This window comes from Parasteatoda tepidariorum, chromosome 9 (assembly GCF_982258835.1).
Source record: "Parasteatoda tepidariorum strain Cologne lab strain chromosome 9, Ptep-v5.0, whole genome shotgun sequence".
Lineage (NCBI taxonomy): Eukaryota > Metazoa > Arthropoda > Arachnida > Araneae > Theridiidae > Parasteatoda > Parasteatoda tepidariorum.
This window is the reverse complement of record NC_141763.1, coordinates 73,226,066-73,243,436: the sequence shown is the minus strand read 5'-3', so window position 1 is coordinate 73,243,436 and position 17,371 is coordinate 73,226,066. Positions and strand designations below refer to the sequence as shown.

General features: G+C 25.9%; 1 protein-coding gene and 1 long non-coding RNA gene across 8 annotated transcripts in view; both read left to right on the top strand.

Annotated features, from left to right (window-relative positions):
• Positions 1-17,371, top strand: part of LOC122269725 (putative nuclease HARBI1) — a 122,952-nt gene that overhangs the window by 46,168 nt on the left and 59,413 nt on the right. The window lies entirely within an intron of this gene.
• LOC147804247 (uncharacterized) lies at positions 1,748-9,283 on the top strand. Of its 7 annotated transcripts, none has more exons than XR_015429333.1 (4): positions 1,748-4,026; positions 5,822-5,869; positions 6,783-6,847; positions 9,162-9,283. It is a non-coding gene; the product is annotated as an uncharacterized LOC147804247 (long non-coding RNA). The 7 variants fall into 7 exon arrangements; XR_015429336.1 differs by lacking the exon at positions 9,162-9,283 and adding an exon at positions 7,653-7,671 and having other exon boundaries at positions 3,794-3,995; positions 5,818-5,869; XR_015429335.1 differs by having other exon boundaries at positions 3,796-3,995; positions 5,818-5,869.

Sequence of the window (17,371 nt, the reverse complement as noted above, 5' to 3'; positions counted from 1 at the left end):
TGAAACTCTGAAGAAGCATCATAGTATTTTTTTCCCCATTATAGTAATAACTTTTAAGTAGGATTATTTTAAAATTTCTTGTTAGAATTTGTTTTACTAATTAAAGAAATGTTTAATATTTTTTTTCAAGCACAAGTTAGACACTGTTAATAAATTATTAAAAAAAGGAAGAAAATTAATGGTAATAAAATTGTTAAGTCTTCTTATTTCGCAACTTCAAAAATTAGTACTATTCAACTAGACACAAATGCGTAAAATGTTGGATCTTTTATAATTCATGCACTTAAATGTCTATTTTTTAGTATATTTACTTTGAGGAGTTAACTCAGATACTTCTAAACTGGATTTCATCTTTTTAATTAGAAAAATATTCTGCAAAAAATTATCAATATATTGTATTTTTATTTAATTTTTATATGAAAAAATTCATAAACAGTGGCAGGAAAACTACTAAATTATTGAGCCGAATCCTGAAAGAAATATTTACTATAATACATTTCCCTCTGAATAAAAAAGTCCTAAGGAGCGAAGTCCCCTCCGCTATTTTTGGGTGTTTATTTTAACTTTACATTTTGCTTTGCTGTACAAAAAGTATAAGATTTAGAAGTTTCAAATTACGAAGGATAAGCGGTGGAGGCTCAGGGGAAGGAACGCTAGCCAACTAATGAGTTTTGAGGATTTGAATCTTAAGAATTGCTGGTTGATACGAATTTCGTACCCGGCTGACATAAAATATTCCAAGTGATAGACGCATCGTGGATTATTAGAGTCCCATCTTCGTCTTGCTAATCACGGGAGGTTTTCGTGGTTTATCTCACCATGAAAAAGTTCTCCAAGAAGGCAATTCGTTCCCGATACTTTTGTACAGGAGTTCTCTTATTTCTTGGTTTAGATTCAAAATTACAATGATATAAAGTTGAACACTGGTAACCATGAGATCAAATTCGGGTTGGCTGTTCAACAACAGTTATAAAATAAAATTACAAAGGATTACAGAAAAATGAACAGAGAGTGCGATGAAAATGAAAATGACTATTCTATAATTAGTTTGGAAATTGTTATCTGCAAAATCTGGTGTAAAAAAATACTGTACTGGCTGCTTTGTAGAACACAGAAATGCAAATACTAATTAGAAATTTTGCGCTCTGTAAAGGCTAATTTTGATCTTGAAATTAATACCGGTATTCAAATATGTTCGAAAATTAATTGCAATTTTATTATTGCCTTTTACGCACCTTTTTTCTTCTTCTTTTTCTTTTCACGTGATTGTTCTCATGATGAGTTGTAGAGAAAATTTCGATTTTGATTGTTAACTTAAAAATCACTAATTGTTAATAAAAAAATACTGCGATTGGTTGATATGTTTGCTAGAAAAGAAAATTTAATCAAAACTACCAAAATATTGTAAAACTTACTTTATTTCCGGCTATAGGGAAAAACCAAAAAGCTCAGTATTTTTTAACGAAGTGGTTTAGTAATGTTTTCGGTAAAGTAATAAAAAATTTAGATTTTATAATATGAGTTGAAATGCGAAAAACGTGGTAAAATTTTATAATTTTACCATGATAGTTTAGAGCACTGTATAAAAACCATTTGTTCAGAAAAATTTACTATTCAGTTTTATATTTTTTACTAAATGTGAGGTTAAAAGAGCTATAATTTTGAAAGCTAGAGTATCCGGTTAACTGCTATCATTTTAACAAAAAAAATTACCAAATAAATGGTTTAAATACTTGGTTTTATTAACAGAGCTATGGTTTTGTTTTGAAAAAATGTTATTATCATAGAATGCGGTAATTTAAGAAAAACTTTTTCTTCGCGTAGTTGGCTGAAGGGTAACTTGGTTAAAATTTAATTTGCTGAAAGGGCGGATTTATGTGTAAACTTAACAAGAATTTTGTTTTGAAATTCCAATATGTTTGAAAGCAATTGAAAATTTAAATACCCATTCGTTATATCTTTCTTTAAGTTTTTTTGCTTTAAATATTGACCATTGACTATTTATCCATTGTCATAAAAAATTTATTTTATAAACATGCGCTCAAGTTGTTGTCAATAAAAAGTAGCGAAAGACAGCCAGAGAGATAGATTTGTTTGTTGCCTAATATCACTCTTAATAATTATATTGACATTTTTAAAAACAATAAACTTAATAAATAACGCTAAAACCGTTCCCTGTTTAAACTTCAATAAGTCTTGCTAACGAGTAGTATTACTTCTCATTTTTTTTTTCCAGTTGAGTTACACAATCTAAATTCCTTAAGTTTTTTTTTTCTTTCAAGTACAGATAATTATTTTTCAAATTTATTAAATCCTTTATTTCATTATGCTTAGCAAAATGTTCTTACATAAAGCTGCAATACTTGTATATTTTGAAAATAAAATGTTATGTGTTTTGCGAAAAGTGAAAAATATTGCAGCTTAAGGAAGTATATATAAAGAAAAAAAATCAATGATGAATGAACGATAAGCAATTACGGGAGTGAGCGGAGTAAGAAAAGGGTAAAGCCTGCTATTTTTTATTTTTGTATAAATGGAATGATTTTTAAACAAAAAATAGACAGGTAATTTTTAACTATGCATTTAATGAAATATTTAAAGTTTCAAATGATAAAATAAAAAATAACGTTTTTCATGTGTTATAGCTATGCAAATAATAGCAAAATAAAAACTGATGTTACTTCAAAAAATTTCGATGCATGTTTTGAAATATAAACTGCGTGTATATAAGTGTGTTTCAAAGTATAAATTTAAAATATAAACTAAATAAAACTGTTTGAAAACTAATAATGGATTTCTAAAATCAATGTTGTTGCTTAAACGTAAATAAAATAAAGTTTTAAAGTTAAAGTTACGATTTTTATGTTAAAGAATTTAAAAATCCTGAATTTTAATGCCATAGAAAGTATAAATATGCATAGCTAAATAGAATTTCATCGTATGAATATCATCTGTAAGAAAGTTAAAAGAACATCATTATCCTTATAAAGATAGTTAAAAGAAGTAAGTATTTAGTAGAAAAATAAAGTAACCTCAAATTTTTGCTTTAAGTATCCAAGGTAATGAATTTGTTGCAGTTGGTTATTTAGGATTTTAAATCTTTCTGATCATTAGCTTTCAACCAAAAATATAATTATTTTTTAGTAATGTAATTGAATGATATAAAAAAAACCAGTCGTCATGCATTCATTCATAAACAAAAACAAAAAAATTCTTAACTCGGGGAGTGATTTATAAAGACTTTTAGACGAAAATATATATATATTTTTTTAAAAATTTATAATTTTGTAGTGCTAATATTATATTTTACACAGCCAGTTTGCTAATGTAAATAAATTTGCCCAATTAAAGTTATTTAATTATTTATAAAAAATATTTCATAAAAGTAGAACGTGTTTTTATGTACTAAAATTGTTAAAAAGCTGATGAAACCTAAAAAATGGTTTATTTACTTAAACGTCCTTAATTATGGAATCTTTACTGTTCATTATAAAGAAACGATATTCTAATTTACTACTCCGCAAATCAAAATATATATGTAAGCATTATTTCCGAGTTTATATGTATTAAAAATTTTTCTTACGAAAAGTACTCAAATGAATTTTGACTTCAATAATTTTTTAATTTAGTAAGCTTGCTTATCGCTAATAGTTAATAAAATATTTTAGTGCAGATTAATTTTTTATTATGAGGACCAGAAATTGTCTTTAAGAATTCAAAATAGATATTCATTACTGTTTGAAATCACCAGATAAGTATGTTTGAAGTCCTTGAACTAAAAAGAATGTGGTGAAGCACATTTTGTCCCCTACCCCCAATTCTAAGAAACATTCCTTTCAAGTACGGAAAAGCTGCTCAGTAGGTGGTCGTTGATTACTTGTATAGAACAAGCTAAAAGATTCATTTGGCGAAAAGGGTGTAAAAAGAAGGAGATAAACGTAGCCCCTAGTTTTCTTCTTTCTTCGAAAAATAGAAGTGGCGCCACTTGAGAGCAAGTAAGTAACAAGTTTTTTCTCTTTAGTTCATGTAATTTAAAAAATTTTTTAACTTATTTATTAAATAGCTTTTTAAAATTAGTTTAATTCGCTTTGATTTTATTTGCTAAGTTTTTAGAAATTATGTTTTATAACTATAATACTTCAGTTGGCTATTTTATCTTATGCTTTCCTGTTGTTTAGTTTAAGCTGCTAGTTTAGTTTTAAAATGAATTAGACGATTTTTTTAATAAATAAAAGTTCAATTAACTCTATCTAATAAAAGAAAAATTTATGATTTCTTATGCATTAATTAAAAATGCTTCTTTCATTTTTCGGAAGCATTGATTAATTTAATAATTTACTTCATTTCGGTAGCCATATTTTTTCTCTGAAGGATTGTTAAAAAACATTATTTGAATTATCTAAACCGCGGGTGTCACTTATTGTTTCAAATAATAATTTTGATTAGATATAAGAAGAAATATTTTTTGAACCACCATAAAATAAATAAATAAATAGTAAGAGTTTAAATTTTCTCATCTCTAATTAGTTACTTTTATATTTAAATTATACTTTAATTTTGATATTTTTCTGCTTTGACTTTTTTAAATTAAAAAAAATAATAATAACGTTGGTAAACATGTAAAAATTGTTCCACTAAACACTTCCACTTTTAAAGTTTTTTTGAGTATTTTCAGAATATATTTTTAAACAATTTAAATATTTGTTTTGATACTCAATATAATATATTCTTTGTTCTAAATAAATAAATAACAAAATGACATATTAAATAGAAGGACAGTATTTCTAATTTTTATTTTGTTGTTTTTATACTTCTTTTGCAATTAATGAATTGCTGTAGAGGTATAAGAACATTTCAAATCTTTATATTAAGTTTAATTTTACGATTAAATTTGTTTTAAAATGAATTAATTCGTTATAAAATTATTATGTTGTAAAACTGAATTTGTTATAAAGCAAATTTAATTTAAAATTACGTTCAATTTTTTTGAATAGAAATTAGAATATTATTTCATGGTTATTATTTTTAAAATTTATTCATAAGTATAATAATATTTTCTGTATAATATTTTTTTTCATGAAATAAAGCTTTTTGTATTAAATATTGTTGGTCCTCAATGCTATAAAGACGATTACTAATTCTTTTTTTCCAGTTATTGTGCAAAATCTATAATTTATCTCATGTAATTTATCTTCTTCTTAATTTACTATTTTGAGTTTTTAAATGGTTGTTAATTCTAAAATATACCTGTTCAGCCTTCACCTTTGACAATTTTGTGTTTAAGAAAGTGTATACATTTTCTACAAAAAAGAATTTTTATTAACTGTTTAATTAAAATTTATGATGATAACTGTGTAGTGGAAATATATAATCTAAAAATTGTTGGAAACTATTCCTCAAAAATTCAGGAAATTTTATTTTTAAAATTGAGAGGGAGCCCTAACTAACAAAGGCTTTATTTAGAATTTGTCTATTTATTTTAATTCTAATTTATCTATTTATTTTAATTCTAATTGGCTAAAAGACTAGTTCTTTTTCTAAATTAGAATCAAAAAAATTTCAAGAGAAAATTTGGTAAGGTAAAATTTGGTAAACATTCAACTTATCGTCAGTTACCAAAAATATAAATATTCGCTGTAATTTTAATATATGATCCTTCTCTTTCCTTTAAATCAAAATTAATTTCATTTAAATCAAAAAATTGTTTTTAACAAAAATTATAAAATATAATTAGTTAGAAACAGTTTTGATTTTGTTGATTTTTAACTGTTTTTATGACGATCATACTCTAATTTATTCCTTTTCTTTTATGGAAAGACAGGGCGAACGATCCAAGAAATGCTAATCCAGCCATCAACAGCAAAATAAGGTAAGAACATAGTGAAACATTAAATATTAATATTTTTTTCAATTAAATCACATATTTTTGATTTGCAAAAGAATTTTGATTTTTTTAATTAATAATTATTGTGCTTATCAAAATTAAGTTCACTTTATGTATTTCTCTAACACAGTCTTTATTAATAACAAGTGTTTTTATTACTCATATAAGCTTTTATATTTATATTTTTGCAATATTCTTATTTAATAATTTCTTAATAAGGTTTCGTAATAAATGAAAAATGCACTTTATGAATGTATAAATTAGGTGAAAACATGTGCTGACAATTTTATATCATTACGATATTTTAGTATTTGTTTTCTCTGTTTTCATGCCTGTTATAACATTTTTTTATCATTCTATTTTTTTAATTAGTTAGAAAACAAAATTTTAAAAGAAATTATTTTTACTGTTAAAATAACTACGTAAAGTTATGAATGAATAACGAAATATTTTTCGTTATTTTATTTGAAATGATAATATTATATAATATTTCATTTTTCCATAAGTTTCACCAGCATATAATATTCGTATTAAAGCAATTATTTTAGCAAATATTTTTTACTTAAAAAAATACATGAAAAAAATTAAAAACTTTGTCCACATTAAATTTGGGCTGAAAGGCTGAAAGTATACCCCTACAAGCTCGTGCTAAGTTTTATTGAATTTACCAATTCACATTTAGTTCCCCTAACACACCACATGCTTAGAGTATAAACAAGATAAATGATAAACAATGAACTTATTGTCATATTCCATAACTGAAATAAAAATATTTACATTAATCTTCATACATGATTTTAGAAACAGTTTTTTTTTTTAATGTTTCGATTTTGTTGTTTTTGTTTTAACTAATTTTACAACTATCATATTCTAATTATAGTTTTTTTTTCTTTCATAGGGAGTCAGGATGGAAGATCAACAATGAAGATAAAACTCAAAATTTAAAAATCAACAAAAAGGATGGTAAGAAATAAATTTATATTTTACCTTAGGTTACCATATGGTTGAAAAGAAACCAGTTTTTTTTGTTTAAACTGGGGGTTTTGTGTTTTTTTAAAACAATTTGTGGGACATTATTTTAAGCCAATTGAAATTAACCGAGCCAATTCAAGGTCTTTCATAGCAATTAACTATTCCTTTAACTATTAATTAATATTTTCAATAAACAACTAAAAATATCCACTCTTTTCTTTAAATATATTAACAAAATATCTAATAAAAAAGGAAAGAACTAAATATTTAAGTATGCAGCTTTATTTAGCAAGCAAAATAAACATTCAGCATTTAAATTTGATTTTAGTGATACCATAAAGAATGATTCTCTACCTTGCTTGCCCGTAATATAGAAATGCTATATTTCAATATTGTTTAATTAATGTTATTTTTTAGATGTGTATAATTTATGATATTAGTATGTAATTAAATTTCATGGAACATAATTATTTTTTAATCCATTAATATAATATAAATTTTTATATATTTAAGGCAATATATCATATATATTTTATATGAATGATAATTAAAAAGTGTTTTCTTATATGGTGCATTATAATTATTTGATAAAAAAGATACAAAATTTATAAGGAAAGATATAATAAAAGTAAGTTTTTATACTAATAGTTTAATAATAAAGTATAAATTTTCTCTCCATTTATTTTAGCATAATAGTTTATTTAATAAGTTAAATAATATCCGAGTTCATAGTCCTGAAATTTCTGAATTCCTGATAAAGAAAAAAAAAAACAACTTTATTCTCATGTTTTTTTAGCTTTTTGCTCTGATTTCTGACAATGTCTGTGTTCAGAACATCACATATTCTACAAATACTAATGCAGTTCCTAAAACTATCAGTTTGAATAATCAAAAGATTTGTATTTCTGATGTAATATATATATATACATATACATATATATATATATATAAATGCCAAGACACAATATTTACTTTGCCTTCCTTTCAAAATAATTGAAACTCCACTTAAAAGTAATTTATTAAGGATGTCACGAATTTAATTGCAGATTTTAAATAAATATTGGTATGAAATAATATTAAATAATTGATACTGGTTACAGAAGTACTATTAACATTTCCTAATTATCAATCTCAAACTGTTACGAATCGCTCATTAATAGAATTAAAAAAATTATTCAAGCTTTGTTTCTGGAATTAAAAAATTTATATTTAGAGCAAATTATACTTTTTTGTTAATTTTTTTTACAGTTAACTGATAAATGTATAATGTACCAGCAATTTGGTTATTAATATAATGTCGCATTAAATAAAATTAAATATAACATGAATATTGTTAATAAATTGTTGGGTTTAAGAAAATCATTTAAAAAAATTTTTTTTTTCTACATTTACCATTCAAAACATTGAATGAATTGTTTTCATAACACTTAACATTACTTTAAAATATTATTATAGCTACAATAGTTAACATTTCTAACTAAGATGGTTAAAATTATTTAATTATTACAAAACTAATTGAATAAATAGAATTATAATTATGTTTTTCATTCTCAATTTGCTAATGAATGTTAAAGTTTGTGATACTATTTTTCAATTAGATATCTAAAGCAGATTAAATTAGTTTAGATCAGATTGCATTGCTGAAAAAACTTTTTTAAATTACTTTGGGTAGAATAAGTCTTGATATCTATGAGCTACATATATATGAACTGCATTTAAATAATTAAAAAATGAAATGTGAATAATTTTAATATGTTTGGCAGTTGATCTATTTTAAAAAATAATAATTTGCTTGCATATCCCTTTCACCATTTCTTAGTAAATAACCTTATTAATGGAAAAAAAAAAGACTTGAATTAAACATACTATAAATAATGTTTTTATTAGTTACATAGTATAAAAAGTATTTAAAATTATAATAGTTAAATGATAAGTTTATTTAAGTAATTGATTTTTTTCAAATCTATTTCTTTAAATCAATACTTTTCTTAAGTATAATCATTAAAGGGATGTATGACTATAATAATTTACATACATATCTCTTTTATTATTTCTTAGTGAAATACTATCATTATCTCTGAAATCAGATCTTAGTTGTTTTTTTAAATGCAACCTAAAGAATGCATATTTATTAACTAAATTCAATATCATATTTTTATAATTAAATTAATAATTTTTTGTAAAAATAATCAGCTTGTCTTAATCCATGGCTTTTAAAAAATCAGTTGATTTAAATCAATGATATTTTTTTTTCTGTGAACATTTAATATATCTATAGTAAAATAAATTGCTTTATTTTTTGCAGGAACAAGGCTCATTGAAATAAAGCTTCTGGAATGGGATAAAGAAAATATATTTGTCCATATGTAAATAGTGTATACAGATGTATTGATTTGTTACAAGGAAATAAAACTCCTTCATGGTTTATTTTAAGCTTTATTGTTGTTAAAATTCCTGCTTTTATATATTTAAAATTACTAAAATGGTGTATTATTTACTAGTACAAAATATTTTTTTTTGAAAAAACTATTTATGATATATACTGTTTATCTAATATTTAATAAAATTAATGACTTGATGAATATACACAAAATTATAGGATAAATAAACTTTTATGTGTAAGTTTCTATCAATAAAAGCTAGATGTAGGTTTTAAATATATAAGCATTATTTTAAAAACTTAAATAACTTATTTATTGAGTTGCATTGTGTTTTATTTTAGAATAAAAATTTGTACTTAATTTCCTCTATCTCAAAATGCTTAAAAAATTTAAATACTCAATTCAAAAAGATTTTTTTTTATATGCTTCTACTTTAAATGATAGCGCTTATAATTGTTTAAAATGAAATAAAAAAAAGTCTATTTTATTGTACGAAGATTCATTGGACATTTGGTTATAAATTAAATAATTGTTTTACACCATTTTGTTTTTTATATTTTCATAAAACAGTATGCATGTAATGACAGTTGTTGTTATATTACAATATAAAAAGCTAAGAATCAATAAATTACTATCACTGATATCAGCCGAGTAGAACAAACACTCGTGACAATTTATGTTCCCTAAATAAAAATTGTAACAAAATGCAGCAAGAAGCCTTTGAAATTAAAAGCTAAGTTCTAATAATAAAAAATAAAAAAAATGCCGAGACACCTAAAATAAAGGTGTGATACCGGCAAGGACGGCATTAAAGTTTTCTATTGAACCAAGTGGGAGGTGAGTTAAGGGTGGTTTATTAGCAAATAAGGCAAAGAAGTTCGCCTAAGCATCTGAAATAAAGGTGTGATACCGGCAAGGACGCCATTAAAACTCTATTGAACCGAGTTTGAGGTGAGTTAAGGGTGGTGCATTGGTAAATAAGGCAAAGAAGTTCGCCTAAACACCTGAAATAAAGGTGCGATATGGGCGAAAACGGCATAGACGTTTTCTAATCAGTCTACAGTTAAGGTGCCTTAACGGCAAGCGAGGCAACGACGTATGCCAGTGAACGTATTCAGCTTTTGATAAAAAGGCAAAAAAGACATCATAAAGGTTCAATAAAAGCCTTTACGGCAATTTTCTTTTTATTCTGTGAAAAAAATTTTTTTCCCCGGTATTTAAAAGGCAAAAATGGCAAAGCAATCCAGAGGCAACAAAATAGTCCCGGTCCTTCAACGATTGCCAGAAGTTTGCCTGAAATGCCATGCACTGGCCCTCATTCTGGCCCAGATTTCACTTTATTAACGGAACCGATACGGCAATGAAAAGCCCGCCGTAATGGCACTTTAGGTGAGCCGGCATTGTCCCTTCACTAGCCCAAAAGTTGTGTGCTTGTTGGGCAGGCTGCGGATATATCAATTTATTCCTAACAAAACAGTGAGATAAATTACATCTCCTTTCCTTTTTAACTATACGAATCGCAAATCTAAATTAAATTAAGAAATCTTATTAATTCTTTTTATTTTGAATTAATTTAACTAATAATGTATTATTGTATAATAAATTTACATTTTCTATCATTTTTTCATCAAAATTTGTATTAGTTAGACTAAAAAACTAACTATACTATTGTATAATAATTAGTATACTATAGTATACTAATTATTATACAATAATTAGTTTACAATAATTATACAATAATTGTACAATTATTATACAATTACAACTATACTATTGTATATTGTTTAATAATTTTACATTTTCTATCATTTTTTCATCAAAATTTGTATTAGTTAGACTAAAAAACTAACTATACTATTGTATAATAATTATCATACTATAGTGTACTAATTATTATACAATAATTAGTTTACAATAATTATACAATAATTGTACAATTATTATACAATTACAACTATACTATTGTATATTGTATAATAATTTTACATTTTCTATCATTTTTTCATCAAAATTTGTATTAGTTAGACTAAAAAACTAACTATACTATTGTATAATAATTATTATACTATAGTGTACTAATTATTATACAATAATTAGTTTACAATAATTATACAATAATTGTACAATTATTATACAATTACAACTATACTATTGTATATTGTATAATAATTTTACATTTTCTATCATTTTTTCATCAAAATTTGTATTAGTTAGACTAAAAAACTAACTATACTAATAAAAAACTAACTATAATCACTAATCAATTTTAAATATTTCTTTGAATTTATTTTAGTCATTGAGCCATTGCTTCATTCCTATTATATACTAATATATCATCTCATTATGTCATCGAAATATCATCTTCGAAAACCGAAGTTAATGATATCTGCTCTATTATATTTCGCAATGATACATAACTCCAGCTTAAATATAGAACTTAATCAAGTATGAACAATCACTGCAGCTTTTTAAAATTTCATTCCTAAGTTTTTCTCCGAGAAACACGATTCATCAAGTTTGGTTCCTTACTTATCGTCTTTTGGCGAGGAATTTATATCACAAGCAAATTATGTAATAAACTACAATATACCCTGATGTGATGGAATAATTCAGATCTTATTAAGTCCATTAATACGTGCTGACATATCGATTATCATAAAAGAGCATATTATATTATTAGGCATTCCATAATTTCATTATTAAACGTTCTATATCATTTCTTGAAGAGAACAACTCCCACCCCTAAGAGTCCATAAAAACGAAAAGAAAAAAAACTTAATTTTCCTGACTCTGCATGTGAGAAAAAAATTGATGAAAAAATATGTAACAAAAAGTTCTTCCTTAGATTATCTCGCAAATTATTGTTGAACATTTCTTGCGGTCTCCCTTAATCTACGTTTTGTCGAGATTACGAAGCGTGTGTTCCGGACAGGGACTAGAAATTTGTGACCCCACCCTTTAAAAAAACGTTTATTTTTTGTGATTTTTTTTTCTAGGATGTTTTTATTCTTTGTCACTTTGTGACTATTATTAGTTGAAATTATCTTTGTGTGGGGGTGAAGTTAAGTGCATAAGTTGGTAAATTTGGCTTAAAAATATTTTCTTCTTCACACTGAGATAAAAGCATTGACAAAACTGCCAGAATATGGTAAAATTCACCATGTTTCTGGCTGTATGGAAACAACAAAAATCTCAGTAATTTTGACCCGAAGCACTTTGACAATGATTTTGGTAAATTTAACAGTAAAATATGATTTTACTGTTAAATTTACCAAATTGTGGGGGTAAAGTTAAGTGCATAAGTTGGTAAATTTGGTTTAAAAATATTTTCTTGTTCATACTGAGATAAAAGCATTGACAAAACTGCCAGAATATGGTAAAATTCACCATGTTTCTGGCTGTATGGAAACAACAAAAATCTCAGTAATTTTGACCCGAAGCACTTTGACAATGATTTTGGTAAATTTAACAGTAAAATATGATTTTACTGTTAAATTTACCAAATTGTGGGGGTAAAGTTAAGTGCATAAGTTGGTAAATTTCGTTTTAAAATAATTTCTTGTTCACTCTGAGATAAAAGCATTAACATAACTGCCAGAATATGATAAAATTCACCATGTTTCTGACTGTATGGAAACAACAAAAATGTCATTAATTTTGACCTAAGAACTTTGACAATGATTTTGGTAAATTAAACAGTAAAATGTGATTTTATAATTTGCGATAAAGTTTAGTGAATGTGGTACAGTTTAATGATTTTATAATATTATAAAATTTACATTTTAGTCTTACATTTTTTAGTAAAGGGGTTTTAGATGTTAGATATTTTAATAAATGTTCTTTTTCTGGATTTTAAAATTAGAACTATCATAAAGCCTTGAGATGTCTAATTGGTAGGACTTTGAGCTTGTGGTCGTGAGATCGTGATTTTGTATCCCTCCGGCAGAAGAATCTCCGTGTTTTTAATAGTGACTGGTGCACGTTAAATCTGTCAAGGTCACAAATTCCTCCAAGTTCTCATAAATCAATACATCTAGGGGTACTGAACTGGAGATTGATCGTTTCGTGGTTCAGGTGAAAATTACGATCTGTGGATGAATGAATTAAGTATGTTTGTGTCCTCTTTGTAAAATGGGCTATGACGTGTGTGTGGCTGAAGTCGTATTCTTGGTCATAGTTGGTGCCCTCTGCCTTAAAAACCTGCTTGATCAACGACCTAGGCAAGTAGCATAAATAACAACAGCAACAACAGATCTATAATTTTAAAAAGCAGAATTTCCGGTAAGCCGTCACTATTTGAACGGAAAATAACCAAATGAATGGTTTCATCATCATCATAGTTGGCTAGACAGCCCAATGTGAGCCAATGCCTTACTCTGAAGATTTCTCCATGACGACTTCCGATATATCTTTTTTTTTTTACGAAGATTTATTATTATTTTTTTAAGGAGATAAAAAAATGAATGGTTTAAATACCGCATATTTTGGTTTTCATCACATGTTTTTTTTCTTCTAAAAGTGTCAATACCTTACGGTACTGTAGTTTTACCAGAATTTTTTTCCTAGTAGAATTGCTTAAAAAATTGCATTTTCCTTAGTTTTTTGTCTTGAACTAAAACGCTGATTAAGTGCGAAATGGATTATCAAATTAATGGGAAATCAAGAAAGATCATATTACAAGCGTGAAAAAAAAAAAGAAATATTTATTCTATTACGCTTACGAAATTTTTTTAATAATTTATTTTTATCCATGGCTGTTTTAACCAGATTTTGCCTTTTAAAATAATTTTATAGTCAAAATGTTACGAGAAAATGGAAGAATCATCCTGGTGTCGAAATTCCGAATAGATTGTCACGAAGAAAAATGTTAACTAGTATTTAATTTTTTGTTTCCTTAGCATTTTATGCATGCAAAATTTTGTCCTACAACCAAATACAGATAAAATGCAAAGCGGATAATTCACCCTTGGTTTATCAGGAGTTCAATGTATCATAGCCGTGAGAAAAGGAAAAAAATCTAAATATATTACACAAAAAAATCAATTTAATAATTCATAATTTTCTTTCCTTTCCGCTAATAACAACAGATAGCAAACGATTGCAACACGCGCTCAAATTCTAGCTAATCTTCAACCGAAAAAAAAAATCTTTTCAACCCTTTCTTTCTAACTGTTGCAGCATAAACAGTAGTATCGAAAGAGTTGATAAAATAACAAGATATTGTTGTTTTTATTTATTCTAATGCACTTATTTCCTTCTAGTGACGATCGTTTTAGGGATAGGGACCTTGACCTTCATTTCTTAAGATAACAATGTCCTTATCATTAAATTTTTCCTAATTTTTTTTTCATTTTAGTTGTTGAAAAAAACATGCATTATCTTTTGCCGTCTGTATGGTTTCTAATCGATTCTGTTATAAAATGTGTGACAGATGAGATAAACTGACCGAGTTTTTTTCTTCTTTTTTTTTCAAAGTTAAATTTATTGTTTTAGATTTTTTTTTTACTATGTAAACGTATACACGATTTATATTTTATATGCTTTTATCAGGTTTATAAGTGCTATATTTGGAATAAAAAAAACGCAGCCTTAGATTTAACTCTTTCAAGTATCAAACTTATAAATTTCGTCAAAAATACTAAATTAAATTTCTTCGAAAAAACGAAAGTTATAATTATTTCTAATATTACTTAACAATGACATTTTCTAATAGTAATCAAGTTTGAGATATGAATTAAACCATAAATTTGTTATTAAATAAAATAAATATTAAAAATTATTTTTCTAGACTTGTTTAACTAGCCTTTATTACTTGACCAGTCTTTAATACATGATTGAAGTTAGGTTTTTGAAAAAAATATTTTGATGTGATGGCTTTTACGTCCAGTTGAGACTTAGTAGATTAATTTGACTTTCAACATTTTGTTTAAATATTTCTCAATTAATTATTACTCTTTGTTTTATATTCGGTATTAGGTTACCAAGTAAAAATATCAGATTTGTATTATTTAAAGGCAATGTAAAATCTGATTTAAATCCTTTGAATCAAGAGATATCGCTGAACAAAATTTAAATGACGAACCGTTCCAGTGGGATGAGCGAAAAACGAAATGGAAATTTCTGATTCGTTAGGCGTTAACCATTGTTTTAAATTTAACTATAAACTATTTACTTTTTCGCATATTTTAAAGATAACATGAGTGATAATTGCTAGCTTATAGCTGTACTTGATCCAAAAAAAAATCATTGCACGTATTTTGCACGCACGTCAAAAATAATTTATTGCACGTTGTACATTGATATTTAATTGGGTATAATATGAAAAAAACACAACTACTTCGATTTAGTAGGAACAACATATGACGCAATGCTAAACGAATGGAATTTAGTTGTTGTTTATTTAGTTATTGTTATTAGTAGTTGTTGTTATTTGTTTTAGTTGTTGTTGTTTATTTAGTTGCATTTAGTTTCAATAACTTTTCTTTATAATGCAATAAAATCTGGCGAGCAGCTATTTAAACGATCGAACACTTCGTTTGTTTATTTGTGGCTTGAAGTTTGGCTCGCAGAAAATGCCGTTCATGGGTTAAATTTAGTAGGAACAACATAACCTGTGACGTAGGTTATATTATACCCAATTATTTTAGATTCGTTATGTCAGGTAAATTTAATGAACAACATTACGTGGCAGCTCACGTGGTCTTAGTCACCAAATTGATACTTAGAAAGTTGTCTGATACACACGCTTTTTTTTAAATTTATATTAATTTTTGTTTAAACGTGTTTCTAAAATTAAAAAAAATGATTTAAAATCAACGTTATTCAATAGAAAATATATATATGAATTTAAAGGCGAAAGTAATGGGAAAGTGGTACTAATTCGCATAGGGGAAACGAAAATTTATTATGACGTATTATTTATGACGCCGATGATGCTTAATTAATTAAGGTGAGCCGCGATGGCTCAGGGGATACAGCGTTCGCCAGAGGTAAACCGGGGTTCGATCCCGGCGATGGCTCTTCGATACGAATTCCTCATCCGGCTTGCACCGACCACAGTTCTGACGTGAAATATCTTCCGTGGTAGACGAATCATGGGTTAGAATCCCCTTTATTTATAATGAAATTTATAAACATATAAGAAAACTTTCAGCATAATTTGTGATTTCTGAAACGCAAACACTCATAATGTGATAGAAAAAAAGAAGGGAAAAAAAACCTTACTAAAACTGTTTTTTCTATCATATCTCTTATAATTTTTCTATCACTTTTCTACATTTTAACTTGCTTAGTAATTCCCGCCTTGATTTTTTGTATACTTAATTGTGTATACTTGTTCACACGATAAATACGATCCATATCATGTTGGGTAAATATTTGTTTAAGTTTTCCTCAATGATGGTTTAGAGAACAGGTTTACAAGCATGAAAAATTACAGAATTTTTTTTTCTCTCCAAAAATTCATTTCTATCCTATGTTTTATACTCTACTTATTAAATTCAGTGAATTTGAGGATGGAAATTATCCCGAAGAAAAACTTTCAAATATATATCAAATACATTTCAGAAATCTTTCAACTGAGTTACAATTAATGACGTAACTACTCATATTGCGATGAATCAAAAGCAAGCGAAACATCCTTAAACGAAACTTTTCTCACCATTAGTAGTGACATTTCTTTAAAAACAGTGACAAATTCATATGAATAAGCTTTCTTAATGACAGTATAATATGCGTTAAAAAATCTTACCATATTAATATGTAATAGGATTTTTTTACCGTAGTAATATGTAATAAGACTTTTGATCACCGTAAATTAAAATATAATTCTTTGCTGAGAAGTTTATTCATTTGATTACTTTTAAAAAAGAACCATACACTCTTATTTCAAATTTATAATTCAGATGTCAAATGTGATTAATATTATGTAGAACATACATTTTATTGGATTCTCTTCGATAATATACTTCGAAAGTAAATTTACTGTCCCAAAAAAGGTATACAGAAAAAGCTGTTTTTCCGGAAATACATTACTATCTTATCTTGTATCGTATTTTCTATCTATAAAACTCGGTGAATCATGGAGGAAAATCACTGCAGGAAAAAAACATACTCAAATCTAAATATGTAACAC